Source organism: Channa argus, chromosome 13 (assembly GCF_033026475.1).
Source record: "Channa argus isolate prfri chromosome 13, Channa argus male v1.0, whole genome shotgun sequence".
Taxonomy (NCBI): domain Eukaryota; kingdom Metazoa; phylum Chordata; class Actinopteri; order Anabantiformes; family Channidae; genus Channa; species Channa argus.
Genome location: NC_090209.1, coordinates 10004107 through 10023341, shown reverse-complemented (window position 1 = coordinate 10023341; position 19235 = coordinate 10004107). Strand labels below are relative to the sequence as shown.

Genomic DNA, 19235 nt, shown 5'->3' with positions numbered 1-19235 from the left:
ATGTGTGTGGCCACATTTAGTAAGAGTTCAGACACTGTAGTTAAGCATGGAAAATCCAGCAAATTAGACTTGGTGCTTTTGAGATGGATTTATGTGCATTCAGTGTGAGTACAGTGTCAGTATGAGCACATCTAGAATAGACACTTCAGCATACTGTCTCGCATTGAGTGGCTTTTTTTCATTTTTCCTCTAGTGGAGTGAGGCTCACTCAGTGGAGCTATAGTGCCACACTTGCCCACTCAGCCCTTGTTTTTTTTTTTTTAAGCAATCACCAAGTAATCAGAATGAATCCTAATGAGATCACAAATGTTTATTGTTAGGTGATGATTGCCAAACTGTTCCTTTGCTGTTCTTTAGTTTGTGTGAAATGATGAATAATGAATAATTAGACAGAAATTTGTCTGTGACCTGTTTAAAATGTAAATTCTCAGTTATTTAATTGTGCTTCACAAAGCTGAAACCTTTCTACAAGTGTGGTTGCCTTGCTGTTGTCACCCGTTTTGATGAAAGTTCTTCAGCATGGAAACTATTTTGTCTGGATGCAAAATTCCCGCTGAGAGTTTCTCTATCTGCCCTACAAAAGTGTAATTGTTTTAACTTAGATTATTTAGAAACCCATTCTAGCATACTGTTTTATAGCTTGCAACTGGCTTGTATCTCTCGCTCCCTGCAGCATTAACATTTATGTGCAGCGACCTACACACTAATACATGCTCCTACTAATGCAATCAAACACACACACACACACACACACACACACACACAGGCTCACGGTCACTGCAAGAGAGTCTTTTATAGTGGATATAAATTGACTTTTAAGCTGTGCTCCTCCTAGATTCACACATCTGGAAGGGATTACGCACCATTACAGGCTCTGTTTTATACTTATGAATCATAATTCTACTTTTAGTCTGTTTTGTTGTTATGGTTTTCAAGCACAGTAATTACACCCTTCTTCAGATGCCAATAGAATATCATGTTAGAAACATTCTAATTTTGCTAAAAGTTCTCTGTCTTTAAGTTAGTTTAAAATTAAAAAAGGTTTCTATGGGGAAATTTATCTGTGCTTGTTTCCACATATCAACAATAAGATACTGCTACACTGAACATTATTTATACTTGGTGGGGGGCTAAGTTGTATTGCATTGGGTTGGGACACAGAAGTCTGTAGGTTCGAATCCCACCAGGCGTGGCCCTGCCCAGCCACCAAGATCAACCTTGGTGTTGGTCCCGAGCGCGGATAAAATGGGAGGGTTGCAGCAGGAAGGGCATCCGGCATAAAAACTTGTGCCAAATGAATGTGCGGGACATGTTCCGTTGTTGCGACCCCTGTGGGGACAACCCGAAAGCCACTGATCTTTGTGTTGTAAAATGTTCTCCTACAGATAGTTTGTAATCATTAAAAGGAACCAGAAAAGACAAACAACTGGTTGAGAAAAGGTCTATTTAATTTATGAGTAACCATTTGCTTAGCTTTGTCCTTGTTGTACTTAGACAGCAACATTGAAGGCGTCAGTAGAGTTTAAAGAGGGTGGTCAATGCTTCCTGTTGGCAGGTCACTGCTTGTTAATATTTTGATGTGTTACAGTGTTGATTAACTAATTTTGTTAGAAGTGAACTTACTCAGGCTTGGAAAAACCCTCCAGTGTCTATTTATCTATTACAGAATGCAAGAAATTAGCATTTGTCTATTTTCAAAGGGAAGACCTTTCCTTTCCTATAAGATCTAATCTTTTAAACAACTGACTTGTGTTTGGTTTAGATCTTAATTAAATAGAATTTTTTGCAGGTGGTAAATAAATAAACTATGACTTATAAAGAAATATAACTTTCATAGACTGGTGACTACTGGCATTATCATTAAACTGACACTGATTCTTTTGGTCATTAAATTAAATGAGAAAATGTCAATCACAAGTTTCCTTTGCCTCTAGGTAATGTTTCCAAATGTCTTGTGTTTCCCTGCAGTTCTACCAAAGTGAACTTTTCTTATTTGTTTTTAATCATGCTCAATTTCAAGATATTGTGCATTTGTTCGTCTCTTGCCTATAGTATTTTTGTGGAGTGGGGTAGTTTAAATGGGTTTTCAATAAATACTGTACCTGTTTGGTCATAGTCAGTGGTATTTAAAATATGGCAGTAGCTTTTCTCAGAAGCATTTGGTGCAAACTGTAGCTTTGTATATTTATTCTGGTAAAGTTCCTTACGTTTACCCCAAACAAAACTTTAAGCTATAATTTAAGGGGTTTGACAAACATGTTAACTACTGAGGAATTAGTCATTTCCATACAAAACCATGTGATTAACGCCTTGACTTGATCAAACTTGAATTTAATGATTTTCATTTCAAATTCGGTGTGGTGTTTTTGGCCTTATACCAAAAAATATATTAGTGTTTGAATATGTATAAACCTGTGTGTATTTGGTGTCAGTTCTTTGGGTAATGTTTATCTTTCTGATGTAGAGATGTAAACTTACTTCTCTATGTTGCATCTGAACACAACCATATCCACAGGGACTAGGGCCAGTAAGCAAAGCCAGCATTGATCTTAGTGCTTTGGACCAACCTGACTGGTTTCCCATGAGCTTGTTCCCATTTTTTTTTACCCTGGGAAAGGTGAAAAAGTTAAATGACACCAGAAAACTGAAGACTTCAAACAGATGGAGTTCAAACACCTTTGTTAGCTCTGTGTATCTGTGTGTATTCTAGAGTTTGTGTCCAAATTCTCCTCAATCAGTCATCTCCAGGTTGTGGCAGATAGAAAGACATCTTATCTAAATGGAAGCAGCTTTGCAGGAGCTGGCTTCCTCCATCTGATATTCTCATTACCATCAAGAAGCTTGAAGGCTGTTCTGGTTGTGGTGGTTTGAATTGGACAAGTATCAGGGAAGCTTCAACAATAAAAGGGATTAGTGTTGTTGAGGGATGTGTCATGGCTGGAGTCCATAAAGTTCTGCAAATCTTCAAGGTGCACAAAACGAAATAATTAAGGAAAACTATTTTAGAGCAGTTGACAAAGGTTTAGAATAAAGAAATCAACACCACCACAGAGGCCATGTGCCTTTAGCAGCTTCACACTGTGTGATTGATGTGTCGCATGTAAACAGCTGTGTGTACAGCTGGAAATCATCTGCATGATATTAGACATCTCTCATTTGACTGGCACAACAAGCAAACCAAGTCCTGCCACCTGCCAACGTGAAAGAGTTTCTGTTGTGAATGTATGTGGCATATACAAACGATGCACGAAGCTGTTTTTTAAAAATTGAATAGTCAAATCCATATTTATTAACTGTCAACTAAAAATGGACAAAACAACAAAAAAACAGTTTTATTTTCAAGATTTATTATCAATTGCTAAAATCTGGAGATCTAGCTTTGATTTTGCCTTTTATCAGTAAACATTAAGGCTGATATCTGTATGCTCTGGTTACATGTTTTTACTGTATGTAAAATCCATACTTGTGGAAAAAAAGTTGTTACAATAGGTTTAAATGAAGGTGGTTGTAGGAACTGGACTGAGTCATGATGTGGACTTCATGTGGACTTGATGTGGATGTTAACACATGCTAGATTCTCATGGTAAATCTCTCATTCTACTTCTTCAGTTTGTCCCAGTTGGGGAGCAACTGCTAGGAGCTATCTGCAGATGTCAGGCTGATATCAACACAAACAGCAGATGAATTAGTGAGTGGACTTTAGGTTCTGTCCTGCCTGCACTAAAAATAATTACAAAATACTGGTGGAATGTGTGATAATTTGGACTTTACATAGTTATACATTTAATTTACATTTACATTTAATGTCCTAGTACAATATGTTTCTGATGTAACTAATGATATTAAATGCATCAATGCATCATGAATCGAAATCAGATCAGCAGCATAGAACCAATAGCTCAACTGACATCTCAGCAATAATCACATCCTTTTCTACTACTTAACTACTTAGAAGCCTGTTCACATCTGTCTACTATGTGTCTTGCTGTACAAAAGTCATGTCTTCTGGTGATCATAAGGAGGTAAACATGTCACATGAACCATCCTTTTGATGAATATTTCAGTCATCTTCAAATCTACCACAATCTGACACATGCCTCTGCCTATTGAATCTCTTGCTGTTTTTCTTCCAGCTGTGTCTCTGTATCACTGTACTTCCAGAGTAAATTTAGTCCCTTTGACAGAGCGTAGTAATGATGGAAACATTTTTCTTGAGCTTTTGGTGTCAGCTAAATTTACTTTGAACACTTCACTTGCGTAACTCGATCTCCGTTTCTTATCTTGTGGCGTGCTGCCTTTGGAGAACGTGACTTGAAAGTAACTCAAATCTCACGGAGCTCTTAGTTCTCTCTGTTCTCAATATAGAGCTTCATTGTGAGGTTATATATGGTAGCCAAGTGTGTTTAATCTGTGAACCATCATTCCAAAACGCATAATAATGAAATGTTTTCAGATGAATGAAATGTTTGTTTTAAAGAACAGCAGAGACAGAAGCATATTTTTAAAACTCTCAGCAGGCAAGATAATGAAAGGCAAATGTCTCCTACGTTGCTGCTGTCCTTTTAAAGCTGAAACATGTACATACATGGCATCCTCCAACTCAAACACTGGAGATTTTTGTTCTGTTACCATCTGTTTGTGAGCTCCTCTCTGTACAAGGGAGGGAGTGACCTTGGGCTGCAGCTCTTCGTCAGAAGTTGGCAGCATCTGGCGGTTTTGAGGGGTGAGGTGTGGTGGCGGGGGAGTCGGGTGCACAGAGGGGAGAAATACTTTGTGCTGAGCAGGTTGGGCAGGATTAGATATAGGACGCAGCTGTAATTTGTCATTTGTTAGTCTGAGATAAAGAATGAATGGGATGACGACTGGAAAACATTACAGCGAGTGTTATGATATTGGTGGTTTGGCATGTTTAGTTTATTAACAACAAAATGTCATTGCCAACCATTTTGGAAAGACTAATTTCTAACAGAGCAGCAGCACTTACTCAGACTTTGAACATTTAGTACTCCCCTTCTGACGCTTTCATCACCTGCTGATGCATTTGCTGCTTGGAACTGTCCTGAAAACTGAAAACTCCATATTTGTGTTTTTGGCAGCTGTTTGTCTTTAATTTGAGAAGCCAGTCCTTGTGCAAGTAATGCTTCTGGGTAACTAATTCTCAAATATTTGGTGTCAGAAAGGATGTTGGTGTCAGAAAAAATGTTGGTTTACCCAAATAAAATGCAATGCGATATATTTCCCACTCAACCTCTTGTGATATATATGCAGTTTAGCTTGGGTTTTATGTGCTGTGGCCTGCCTCTGGATGCCTTTGTCGCAACACAATTGGGAAGCATTGAAGACAGGTCTACTGTAAATATCAGAAATGGTGAAAAATGCTCATCACCATTTTCCAGAACTAAAGAGCTAAAGCTGATCTCTTTAATTTGCATTTTGGTTCAACAAACAAACTAAAACAAAAAGATGTTTAATATACCATCAACGTATTTGTGTTTGAAAGGCTGGAAGCAGCGGACATTGACAATTATATTAATTATTTAATTGGTTATTCCAGCATTTGGAGATTTAGCATTCTGTGAAATAATTTATCAATTGTTTTTGTGCTTTTTCTTATCTAATAACATTGTTAGTGTTTAAATGTTATCATATAAGTCAAAAACGTATAGTATCTTGACCAATAGTCTTAATCTACCAGGCACAAGATTTTCGCTATGTTTGGTAAGGTAGTGTACATCCTTTCATTTCTTGGACCTTAAACTCAGCACTGTCTTGACTATTGGACAGTATCCAGTCCTCTTCTCCTCACTTCTCCTTCTCGCTTCTGTGGTGCATTTCTTGTCACTAATATGTTGGAAGGAAGGAATAGCTAATGGTGTTTTACCTTTTGTTTTGACAAGCTATTCTTAGCTATTTTAGCTATTTTAAGACCTAAATAGGACCACCTGACCATTTATGCATATTTCCGGCATCCTGACACACTTCAATTGCCATTTTTGGGTGGCAACAGCTCTTGTTTCAAGGACAAGGACTTGACATAATATATTTCGTGTCGCAAAATGAACCAGTGCCTTGTTAGAGCACTCAAATTATCCCCAATTACACACTGTAGAAACACAATTGTAATGAGTGGGAAGCAGAACCTGATCTCAACTTGTAAAATGTTTGCTCAGATTATGTAATAATCACTGATCCAGGCATCTATTTTATTGTGCTTATTTTAAAACTGTCACCATATTTCATGATTACCTTCTCACTCAACAGACATTCAACATCAATAATTTCTTTTTTTTTCAAAGGTACAGTTTGTGCCGCAGGATCCTATTATGTAAGATTTTCATATTTTGTGCATAAGTGGAAACATTCAAGCTGGAGGTACAGAGATAACAGTGGGGAGCCTGAAGCTTTGATCAGAATACACCGACAATTCTCAGTTTTTTACGTACTCTCTCAATTTTCTTTCTTTTAACTTACTCTTTTAAATTTGGGCTGAAGTTAGCAAATACTTTTATTGATTTATCCACAGATTTATGTGTTAGTTTAGTTAACAAATCATACAGAAAATATGCACATGTCTATAAAATATCAGAAGATTGTGAAAATTTCCCAATGCCAAAATGATTAACAAATCAAAGATAAATGTAATGTCACTCTCACACACGAGATGAGGTGGTTGCACAATTCAGGCTAGAAAAACTATTGTGAAAAATGGCCATTTATTAATTATTTATTTATAAAATTATGTTTATGTATATATAGGATGATTACCAATCCAACCTATTAGCCAATCAACCAAGCATTGATAGGCTCCAGCCGCCCACAACCCTGAACGGGATAAGCAGTTAAAGATAATGGATAGATTGATCTTATTATTGATCCAAACCCCCAAAATATTCAGTGCAGTGTTAAAATCAGAAAGAAATGACACAATCAGCTATCAAAATAATTAAAACTCAGAGTTTAAATTGAAATAGAACTAAAAAGTGTGAAGGAAACCAGAAATAATCCACACTGGAAAATACTGCTTTAAAAATCTTCAAAGTTGTTAAATCACATAACAAATTATCAAAATTGTTGCTGATTAACTTTCTGCCATTTAAATACCCATTTCTACTTTACTTTAAACAGTTATTATAATAGTGGCAGTGACCAATTTTTGTGGTTGAAGCTGAAAGGCAGATTGTTTTTACATCTCTCTTTCTTTGAAATGCCTTACACCCAGCTCTTCCTTCTCTATCTCTTCCTGCTTCTGTCACACAATTTAATCTCCTTTCATACTGCACCTCAAATGTCTCTCAATCATCTCAGTGTTTGGTGCTTTCCAGCTGCGAATGAGAATCTGCTCTTTTACTGTCTGAGGGCCAGATTTTTGATGGTATGTGAAAGACACACAGTATGTGACCCCAGTCTAACATCATACACAGCCACACATTCAACTTTAATCCGACGTAGTTTGACTGTTGGAGGCAGAGACATATGACATGGTTTGCATCACTTGAAATATCTTTTTGAAGGCACAGTGAATAATTTGCACAAAACGTCTTTTTGTATTTTATCCTCATCACTGGGCGTCTGCTTGGTTACAGACACATTTAGGTTAAAGTACGTCTATTTTTGTCTGTTTCTGTTTACACACAGCGGTTTAAAAAGGGACAGACTCTTCTGTTCTCCAGACCATCTGTTATATTGTCACCCATGGGGATACTTGATAGATTTACCCAAGAAATCAATCACACTGCAAAAGGCAGAAACAGTGGCATCCTGTGCTTGGTAAATAGAGGCTCAAATCAAAACGTCTGTTATTTACTGTTACATTTACAGTTGGATTGAATGGTCAGCTGTTTTTTATGAGTTGGGTCCAACATCTTCTTTTACCTTCAAACTTGACGTGTTCATTTACCAATCTCAGCTTTTACAGTTATTCTCCTGATCAATCATTTTTTTTAAACTAAACACAACTTGTTTGTTTGTGTGTGTGTGTGGGGAGTATGATTAGATTGGAAGAGGCAGAAGTGATACAAACTTAATGAAGGTTTGCTGCATCTAAACAAGACCCTCTGCTGAGAAACAAGACCTCTCTTTAATCTTATCTCAGTTGTTGATCCCCAGCTGTCAGTCTGCTGCATGTTATCTCTGATCTTTTGATTTGATTTGAGTGCACCCCTCCGTAAGTGAATCACTCATGCATTTTATTTTCTTCTATGTTGAGACCAGTTTTTTTTTTTTTACTCCACTAAAAACCTAATTTTTTTGCAATGTTGCCTCACTTTTTGGGTTAAAAACTACTTGTTTAAGTTATTTTACCATAGTAGCTAAATCTTATGACAAACATACCAAGCTGGCATTTCTAAAGTGCACATAATTCTAGTTGGTCTAGAATCTATTTGGTAACCAACTGAGGAAATTCACACATGACAGATTAATTTGAAGAACTTCCCCTAAGTCCCTTCACACACAGCTCAATATATCTATTGGATAACCCCTTAATTAGACTGGCTATTTTTGTATAAGTGGGTGTTCCATATACAGTAAGTTAATTATATTAAGTTTAACACTGTAGAGACTAGGATATATAGGCCACTAGATATCTGAGTCTCCCCACTGGTTTGTTTGTGTATCACCTCAACTGCACATGAAGCCCCTTCATTTACAACCCTCAAGGTACAAATTAGTGGTTATTACAGCCTGTGGAATAGATTGTTCTCTTCCACTCCTTGCACACAAACCGTAATTTAAGCCAACCTAATGTGGTAATTTCTTGCCTTGTGCTTTATTGTGAGTTTCATCATATTAGCCGGCTTGTGATGACATACTTGTTCCTGTGGTGCGATGTGTTCCAGTCTGCTGCGGCTGTTGAGGCTCTGAGGAAGAGGAGGGAGGATGGAGACGTGTCGGTCTCATCGCCTGTGGTCACCGGCTCCTGTGAAAGAGGGGACTTTAATGACAGAGGGGCCCTTTGTGTGTGACAGCCAGGCAGGCAATGACATTTAACAGAGGCAGCCAGTTAGAACTGATGGCGTGCTGGTTATGGAAGCTTGATGCTTTCTATCAGCAGCAGGCAGGATTCAGCCTGCTTGAAGCGTGGATATTTTTACACGTGTTGCCCACGGGAGGAAAAAAGATACAATGGACACATTAAAATTGCTGCTTTGTGGGCATTTTTTCGAAATATGGCACGAAGAAGTGTTTTTCCTTCACTTTCAAAATGAACCCATGGGGATAAGAATAGAGAACCTGCCATCTGGAGTATGTTGAGTGTGGTTTGCCAGTATTTGACAGGAATAGTTGTCCATGTTTAGTCTGTGTTGTAATATTTTTGGGTGTAGGCAGAATTAATAGGCAGCATTTTTTGTTTATCTGGGATGGTACCCACACCAATCAAGATAAGGTCTCTTCTCAAACCTCTTCTTCAAGCCTTACTCTTTCTTTTAGTTGTTCAATCTCGCCAATCTTTCTTTCTCCTCCCTGGCTCCTTTTTTCTTCCACCATCCTTTGGCTTACTCAGCTTGTAACTCAGAGCGGTGGGAGCATTAGGCCTGGGTTCTTCTGGTTATATTTAGCAATGAACAGATGCAGCGCACTGGAGCGGAACATACCGCCTCTGCCGCTTCCGTGTGTGCGCCTGTGTGCCTCTGTGTGTGTGTGTGTGTGTCTGTCTTTGTCTGAAGACTCTTCTTGAAACCAGTCTTCTCACCGTGCACTGCTGAGTCTGACTCAGCAGCACAGCTTTGGAGAACTGGGTCAGAACATAAACAGTCCACACAGTTTTGCATGAGCAGTTGTCAAAACCAGAGTACCTATTCAAAGCATTACATCTTGAAAATAATAAAACCTCTGTCTAATAGATTAGTTCATCAACATGAAATTATTCCACTGTTTTGATAATCACTTAAGTCAAGCTTATTTAAGGCAATTTAAAAACAGAAATGCCAAATATTATCTGGTTTCCATTTAATACAACAATTAGTTGACTTTGTGTTTTAAACCGAATATTTAAGAAATTGTTTGGCAAAATTATTATTAATAATTATCAATAGTAAACTTTAATATATCTTCATCAGGAGCTTTCCATTGTTGATGTGTGTTGTATTAATTTAACTAAGTAACATAAGGAAAAAGTAGTTCCATTTTGTCCAAAAAGCAATGTGAGAACATAAATCATAGTATATAGTATATATAGAACACAGTAAATCTCTGCTGAGCTACACCTGTAAATCTGTTCTGCTCATATTTTGGCCAATTTCCTTTAATTGCACATGTTTTGTTGCTGTAGATATGTTCCCAGAAGCCCTGGAAAACACGAGCAAGAACACCAGGAAATTAGAACATAAATTTTACATAGAAATTGTTAAAATGGTATAAAGAACCTACGTTAAAGACACTTTAACTGTGCTGCACATCCAGCAGTAGCGGTACACTGACACACAATGCAGGAAACCTCTATCTTTATTTTAAAATCTCTGTTACCTAATCTTGCCACCACACTAAAACCACTGGTTTCCTGCAAAGCTCATGAAAGCTCTCATCAATTTAAAAAGCTACACTTTTGGATGTGGTCAACAGTAATGTAAAGTATATGCCATTTTTAGTATTGGGCTAAAATATGCTAAAGGATTCCATTTAATAACATAACAATAGCCTCGACATGGTTTAAAAAGAAATGTCAGAGGAGTAAAGCATTTTGCTGATGGTATTATGTAGGGCTACTGTCTGGTTTCTCCATGTTCTTCAAGCCTATGAACAAGACTTTGGACTGGGAATAACATGAAAGTAACTTTGGGTGTGGCTGGTCATGGAGGTAATTATAGAAAGAGAAGGCAGAGGGCTGGTCCAGAGCTTTATGTAAACCTCTCAGTGATTGTTGTTTTTTCCTCTCCACCCCTGCCAGTCTGATTGCAGGGCTCATGGCAGGCAACTATGAGTGGTGAACATGTGCCGAAAATGCTCAGTGCACTGCTTTTATATCATGAAGCAGCTGGTTGTGAGTGTACTGTATATGTTTGCAAGAACAGGAGATAAAGTGTGTGTATGTGCTTAATTAATGTGAGAATAAAAAAAGTCAGTGCCATGTTAAATATCGTTATCATCACGTCGGGTGTGGAAGCTGTCATGAACCCTCTCAGCCAAGCTAATGGCTGTGTAATAGCTAGAGATTGCACCTACTTTATTGCACCAAGTGAGACAATTGAAGCCCATCATCGACAGCAGAAGCATTTTATTCATTTTATCTGTTGCATCCCTCCCAGTGTTCACCTCTCTCAGATTGCTCCTCCTTATATTTCAAGATAATGTAGAGTTAAATGCTCTCATCTGTAACTGGAGACTCCAATGTTGACTGACGGGATGTCCTGAGACCCACAGGAAGCTGCTGAAACAATAGAATTTACTGTTTAAGAAACAGCATTTCCAGTTCCTAGTCTGTGGCCATTATTTGGAATCAGCCAGAGGAAATACAATATTATTTGTCCTCTGGAGGAAATGCCGTTTCTTTGTGCTCAGTTGGAGCTCCCTGCTTTCAGCCTGAGATGGCTTAGGAGCTGCATGAGATCAGGACAAAAAGGCAATTTGAAGATTTAGAACACGGCTTGATGAAATAAAACTGTAATGGACAATCACTGTGTGATTTTTATGTATATAATTGTGTTACTGTTGTTCCTGTTGAGCCACAGCTCCACACCAGACAGAATGATGCGGACAGAGTGGTGCCAACTTAATCGTAATGTGATAATAGAGAGACTGGTAAAATCCCCCACTACCCCTGAATTCTTAAATTTTGAACAATGCTACTCCTTAATACCAATACTCAGGACATCTTGATGAATTGTCCTCTACCTCTACACTATTATGTTTTATTTATATATATATATATATATATATATATATATATATATATATATATATATATATATATATATATATATATATATATATATATATATATATATATATATATATATATATATATATATATATATATATATATATAATATAATGTGTGTGTGTGTTTCATCAATTGAAATAAAATATTAATATATAAATATTATTAAATATTATATATATAATTGTTAATTTAATTGACAAATAATTGTTTATATAAAGTGCATCTTATCAATTGTATCAATTTTGAGGACAGCGCAGTGATGCAAGGGTCAGCACTAAGACAGGGTCACTTTAGTGCTTCAGTGAGGTGACTGAGCCCGGTAGGATTTTTTTACTCTCACCTTAATCCTCGCTGTCATCACTGCAAGTGGTGTTTTTATTAGGTAGACTTATTTGTGTGTGTCTGTGTGTGTGTGTGTGTGTGTGTGTGTGTATTCCAGTTAATACTGGATTGTCCTGAAATAAGGGAAACCTGTCTCAGTAAAACACCTAATTTGTGCCAGTGGCAACTTCCAGTGGTGTGAGAAAAGCACAAAGACAAGCCTAACACACAAGACGAGAGCTCATCTCAACAGGAATTGACCACTTCTTCACCCATTAGGCACAACCATTCGGACTCGTGATGCCTTTGTATTTACCCACTCTGAGCTTACTCCTGAAGCTGGATGGAGTTAAAGTTATCTCTTCCTTAATGATGTTTATGTTTGTTTAGAGTTGGTTTTATTGTAAATAGAGATAAAACAAGAGTTTGAATGTTTCTATTGTTAACGTAACCATGCTTATCTTATAATATGTATTTTGCTTGCAGTAATTAGTTGCTTATCAGTTGCAGAGTATTAACTGTATAACATTCTCCCAGAGATCAGCTATAATTTAAGGATTTTTCCTACTGTGGCCAGTATAACCTGACACCTGCATGTGTGGTCTGTATCTTGAAAGAAAGCAGTTGTGTTGACATTTTAATAAAGTCCTTACACTACTTAGTTGCAGTTTACTTGCACACGCTGTTTTTGTCTCCTGTCAAACTGGTGGTGATTGCAAGGAAGTTATAGGTGCATTACAAAGACCTTGGTTTCAGTGGTGGAAAAAGCATTTTTTTAAATTACTTAAATAAAAACAGCAATGACAGCAAAAAGTAGTCCATTGCATGTAACAAATTGACACAAAAAAGTTTACTTTTGTAAAAGTATTAATGATGAAGCATCAACCTGTATGCAGCAAACTGGCAGACTTGGAGCTCATTTAAATTACTGTTACTTTTATTTGTAATAATGCTTCAAATTTTAAGACATTACTCATGTATCACATCTTGTGGATGTGATAGTGAAAAGTCCTCTTCACTTTTAAGTTAGCAAATGGTATTTCAGGCTGTTTTGTATTTTTGAACCGCAGAAGCCACAACGGATTGAGAGTCAACATCTTTGTGATGTTCTGTAATGTTCTACATTATAGACTGAATCTCCACCACCAGGGGGCAGCAGCCCATAATGACCACATAAGGCTCATCTCCTTTGCCGCTGACTCAGGGTTGCCATGGTAATGTGTCTGTGTGAAGCAGATTTATTGGTGGAAAGGCTTGGGTACACAGAGGGCAGTGTTGAGCTGGAGGACAGGAGATGAATCCCAATCACACACAAACACACTCCAAACAAACTGACATGGATGTTTTCTTGAATTAATGTGAATTCTCTATAAGCTGTTGATTTAATTTGTCCGCTTGTACATACACATAATCAGATGGGTCAAACCCCAACTGTTTGGAGTATAGCATTCTGTTTTTAAATGGCAACCACCTGGCATGTTTATTTTCATAGATCTGATTGACAAATAGTAGCAGTGACTTGTGGTTATGACAGCTGTTATGTGGCACTATAGGCTGCAGCTGCTTGGGACAGTCGTATACAGATGTTTCAGGGAACCGATACCATATGTTTCTGCTGTCCTTTTATTGGACCAGCATGTTTTTAAAGCAGAGTTTGTGTTGAATCCTCACCAAATGTCCCCTAATTGATACCGTGGTGTACAAGATAAAAACCAATAAATCTTTTAAACACAGCCTTGTGTGCGCATGCATGTGTGTGTGTGCTATTTCATGCTCACAGAAATATATGAGAGAATGTGTGAATCACTATCTCCTGAGATGTTTGAGAGCACACCCTCACCCTCCCAAAATGAGAAAGGGATGCATAACTAGATTTAAGGTTATGTAATGCTGACTGGAGGCATAGAGGATGTGTATAATCCACTCTTATTTGGGTTAAACCCATCTCTCTCCTTCTCTCACGCTCTATCTGTAAGAGTACAAGGGTCTTGCATCCTCACACATCTTTCTTCTGCCTCAACCAGGGTTGAAAAGCATAAAAATCACTTTTACCAGCTGGCTTCACAAACATCTCAGCTCCCAGGAAACATCTCCTAACACGCTTAATGTCCCTGGTGTCTCACATTTTCCTTGATAATGTTATTTTCATTGCTAGGAAAATTTGGAATATCTTCCCTCTTATCATCTAGAGACTGTTTGTGTGTTATTTTCAATGACAGAATAACATGACATGTTTTTAGTGCTGCGGCTAATGATAATTTTCCTGTCGATTGCTTGCATAAAATTACATTATTACAATAATTACAATACATTATTAATTTACTATCACAGAAAACCATGAAACACTTCAAATTTTAGATGCTGTAAATAGTAAATGTGACTTTTTGTTACATAACATTGTCATGGATCTGACACTGGACTCTACTCACCTTCACCTTTCGCTATCCTTGCACTAAACTACCCACTCAAACACCCTACCCTTTGTAAACTCTTATACTGGTACTCCTTCTCTCTGCCCCTCCTTCTCTGTCTCTTCCTCTATTCTGATCAACCTCTGCCTTTAATTCCTGTTTTCCCTCTCAGACTGTTTTCCATAGCCCTGCTTCCTATTTCCTAGCTTTTATTTTGTAATCTATCTGTCCTCTTCCTGTCTAGTCATTTCAGCTACTTGACAACTCATCGTCGCCTGTTCCCTTGCAGTCCCCTGCCAGATTGCCTCTCCGCATTTGCTATGCTATTGGACACTGTTTTCCAGTTTCTGCTCCACTCTATCTGACTTCTCTTTGTGGACTCTCAATGTTTGGTATTTTTTTTATCTGTGTCTGTTGGTTAAGTTTTTGGTTATTTGAGGTTTAGTTAGATGTTCATCCTTATTTTTTGGCCTGTTTAATGCTGGTTTTGGTTATCTGTTTACCCCTGTTTATATTCTATTTTTCCTCCCTACTGGCATCTGTATATTCAAACCGTTTGGTTCTCTTGCACATTTTTGGTGTACTGTTTGTTGTCATTTCTGATTCAGCACTTGTATGTGTGCACCCGTTATTCTATCATTGTAATCTGACCCTGGTGGTTTTGGTATGTGCCCTTTGGGTTATTATTACTGGTCCAGATTGGTGGTTTTGCCCACACTGTTCATTTTGGTAAATATTTGCCAGGCTGTATGTTTCCCCTGGTCTCTCCTCTTGTATGAGTGTATTCTGTTCCCCTGTTTTCTCAGTGCCATTGCAATCAGTTTTTATCATTCAAATAATCTCCTTTGTTTCTTTGTCATGCTTTAGTCTTTCTTTCTCCCCTCACTCCTGCGTTTAGCATTCTCTAGGTTCTCCAACCCCTTATTATATCTGTTTTCTTATCCCTAGTCTTGGCGCTTATGTCTTTTTTTTTTTTTATTAATGGTTTTGGTGTAGTGTGTTGGTTCTCTGTTGTGGGCTCTCTCTGTCCTCCATTTTAGGAGTGACTTTGTGTTGTGTTTCTGTACCTTGCCACATTATTGCAATAAATCCCTGTTGCCATCATACCTCCCCTCGCCGTCTCCTCACTTGGGTCTTTATACAAAATCCCTTACAAAGATTTAAACTCAAATCTGCGAAGTCATCTTGTCTCGCTTGAAAAAATCAGTTTGATAACTCAGCTTTGCATCTAGCATCATTATCAAGTTAACATTTTAATTTTAATTTTAATCAAACACCTCAAAATATGTGTTTTAAACTAATAAGGAATTGTTAAAACAGTAAAAAAGGTGGTGAACATAATTATTATAAATGCTTAGCATCAGCATGTTAAATGTTCTCAGTGTGCATATATTTTTGTAAATATTACCCTATTTTAGAATATATTTAGGAGAGACAGACCTACAAGCATTAGGGGTCACTGTTAATGAGTACATCCTGCACATTCCCAGTAACAATACTGTTATTAGGTACAATACAAGGACCTCCATTCAGTACACGTGGTGCATTGTACAGTTTACCATATTTATTGTTCAGAAATCTGTGAAGCACTGCAGTGCTATGGTTGTATAGCTGAGATGATACCTCATGTCTTCTCAATACATCTGGACACTTCTGATTTTATAGCTCAGTTTTATGTAACATGCAACTGTGACACCACTGAAATACATCACATCAAACCATGAATTTACAGTCTCTCTGCACCTAAGAGGAACTTATTTTATCAAGTATCAAGATATTTATAATTTGCCATGCAGAATGCCAAGTGTACTGCAGTGTAACACAATTTTATTTGTTTAGTGATAAGAAACCACAGAGACACTAGGTAAACAGTGTGTGAAAGGTACACAGATATCCCACTGTGTTTTGATTGTAATCTCTGAGCCACACTGTTTAAATCCTCATAAATATTGAAAATTTGATGACTTTCTCATTGATGGAGCACGACACCTGGGTTGCCCACCCTCTGCTAGCGATATGTACCCACAGGAGGGGGTTGATCCTGACAGCGGCTCTTATCTCAGGAAAAGCATCTGAGCCAGCAAAACTGACATGACCATAAACACAAACGTTAATGTATGTGTCGAACGATCCAATCATATTTTATCTTTTATGAGGGGCTGTTTATATAAATCAAACCAGCATGGACATAGAAATAGAGCAAGATTCACTTGAAAGGGTCCTCATGTATGTTAAGCTTAAGTGTGTGTGTGTGTGTGTGTGTGTGTGTGTGTGTGTGTGTGTGTGCGCTGTTGTATCTGTTTTTCCTTTTACAATCTGACTGCTGCTTGCCTAGCAGGGACTGTAATGATGGTCGTCAGCACTGGCTGGTTGCTAGGTAACGATTACCTGACTGTGCTTTGCTTGCGCTGAATTACACAGTGGGTTGTGTGCGTGTGTGTTTAGAGAAACGGAAAAATACAGCAAAGTAGACGACCAACCAGTGTGTCCACTCCTGGGCAGAAAATGTCCCACAGCAGAATCACATTCTTGGCCATGACAATATTAGCTTAGGTGCTTTTCTGAATTCTATCCTTACCATAAATGGATTATTCTTATCACCATGCTTCAAATGTCTACCTGATAAGGTGTTAGTAGGATTGGCAAGATTGTCTCTCGGGATTCATGTTGGCATATGTATTGGATGCCAGTTAGTTTGGCTTCAGTATTCAGTATTTATTCATCACATCCATGACGCTAGGGCTGATATATGATGATGTCACTGCAGCTGGTTTTGCTCTGTCTTATTTACCCAACTTCTAGTGTCCCAAAAGCAACTCTTCCCAGCCTGCAAACACTACTGCAAACTCACATTTCAACCACAGCCACAACTCCAACCTTAAAGGACTTGTTTGCCGAATTTATGTTTTTGATTTCTCAGAGATGGACACTTCCAAATATTTGATTTGGCACCAGTTTTATGCTGGATGCCCTTCCTGACACAACATTCCCCATTTATTCAGGCTTGGGACCGGCACTGAGTGCACTGCCTTGTGCTGGGTTCTCGTTAAGAGATCCTACTACTCTCCTTTCGGCTTATCCCGTGAGTTCAGGGTCGCCACAGCGGATCATTGTCCGCATGTTGATTTGGCACAGTTTTTACGCCGGATGCCCTTCCTGACGCAACCATCCCCAATTTCTACCGGGCTTGGACCGGCACTGCATCGCTGGGGAGGGGGAATGAGCTGTTAGGGGTTCAGTGTCTTGCCCAGGGACACTTCGACATATAGCCAGGGCCGGGGATCGAACCACTCACCCTGTGGTCCGTAAGCAACTGCCTTTACCAACTGAGCTATAGCCACCCCCGGTTCTCGTTAAGAGATGGATGAGAATATTATAATACCACCCTGGTCTGCAAAGTAAAAATAAAGCTGAAACCAATTTGCTTAGCTTAGCATAAAGACTGGGAACTTCCTTTAGACCAGCTCAAATAAGTAGCCTAGAGCATAACCCCCTGTTAAAGTATGTTACACTTTTTACAGATTGACCATACAAGATGTCCCATATGGTGATGGAAAGATGTTGACTTAGTGGGATATTTCTAATGGCTTTTCTTCGTGTGAAGAGTTTTGTTAACTGAATTTACTTGTTACTGGATGGTTTTGAGCTTTTAAGGGGCTGACAGGCAAATGAGGGTCTGTGTTTGGACGCTGTCGCAGGTCTTTTGTTTTTGCAGCCATCGGACTTCTCGTCTCTGTTGCTCCTAGTGGATTCAGGTGGCCCAGGTGACTGCAGACTGATTTGCCTAATTGTCCAGCTTGGGGGGCTGAGATAACCAAATAACCATCTGGTTCCAGCTTTGTTCCTGAGTAGACATGAGGCTGGTCTTTAAATCCAACTGTGCAAGAAAGAAAATAAAAATACATCTGGTATTTTCTTTCGAACAACCTGTAACAATCTGCATTACTAAACACACTATCTGCCTTGGTAGGTATTCTAGGGAACAGTACTAATATAGAAAAAAATGTAGTGACAGTGAAAAATAGATTTTCCAAATCTTCCAATTTTGAATACTGTGCTGCAGGGTTGTATTGTTCAGTTATCACTTGAAAATACTTGTTTATAGTATTGTGTTTCAAATATTTTCCCCTATCTCTGTAAAATATTAATACATTTTGAAGGACTAGTGCCTTCAAAATAAAGGACTAGTGCCGAACTTTATCTGTCATATTAAACTGGATCATTGGGTGGTGGGTTGTACAGGCTAGTGGACTGGTATTATTGGTGAGTTAGATCTTGTTAAAAGAAGTTTGAATTCGTAAGAAATGTAGTTGGAAGTTTTGTTTCACGTCATAAAGTGTAGTCCTCTTGCAACTATGCCCCCACATATTCTGCTTCCCTCCGTAATGTTTCACATTTCAGTGACTAAGACTCTTTACACGCATTTATTAATACCTAAGAATTTGTTTAAGTAAAGTACCTTCCCAGTCAGCATGCTGACCCTTTCATCCTGAAGCACACAGCCAAGAGAAACTCATCCGCTTTGATTATAGGCCAACAGGAGGTTGTGGCACCTCCCCCAAGAAGTGCTTGCCAGCTCTCTCAGACATGATATATTTGGAGATCATTAAATGGTCCTAAATGAG

At 38.2% G+C, this 19235-nt stretch overlaps 1 protein-coding gene across 10 annotated transcripts in view; it reads left to right on the top strand.

The window, feature by feature from the left end:
* The window catches only part of LOC137139443 (membrane-associated guanylate kinase, WW and PDZ domain-containing protein 1-like), an 83882-nt gene that overhangs the window by 9794 nt on the left and 54853 nt on the right, over window positions 1-19235 (top strand). The window lies entirely within an intron of this gene.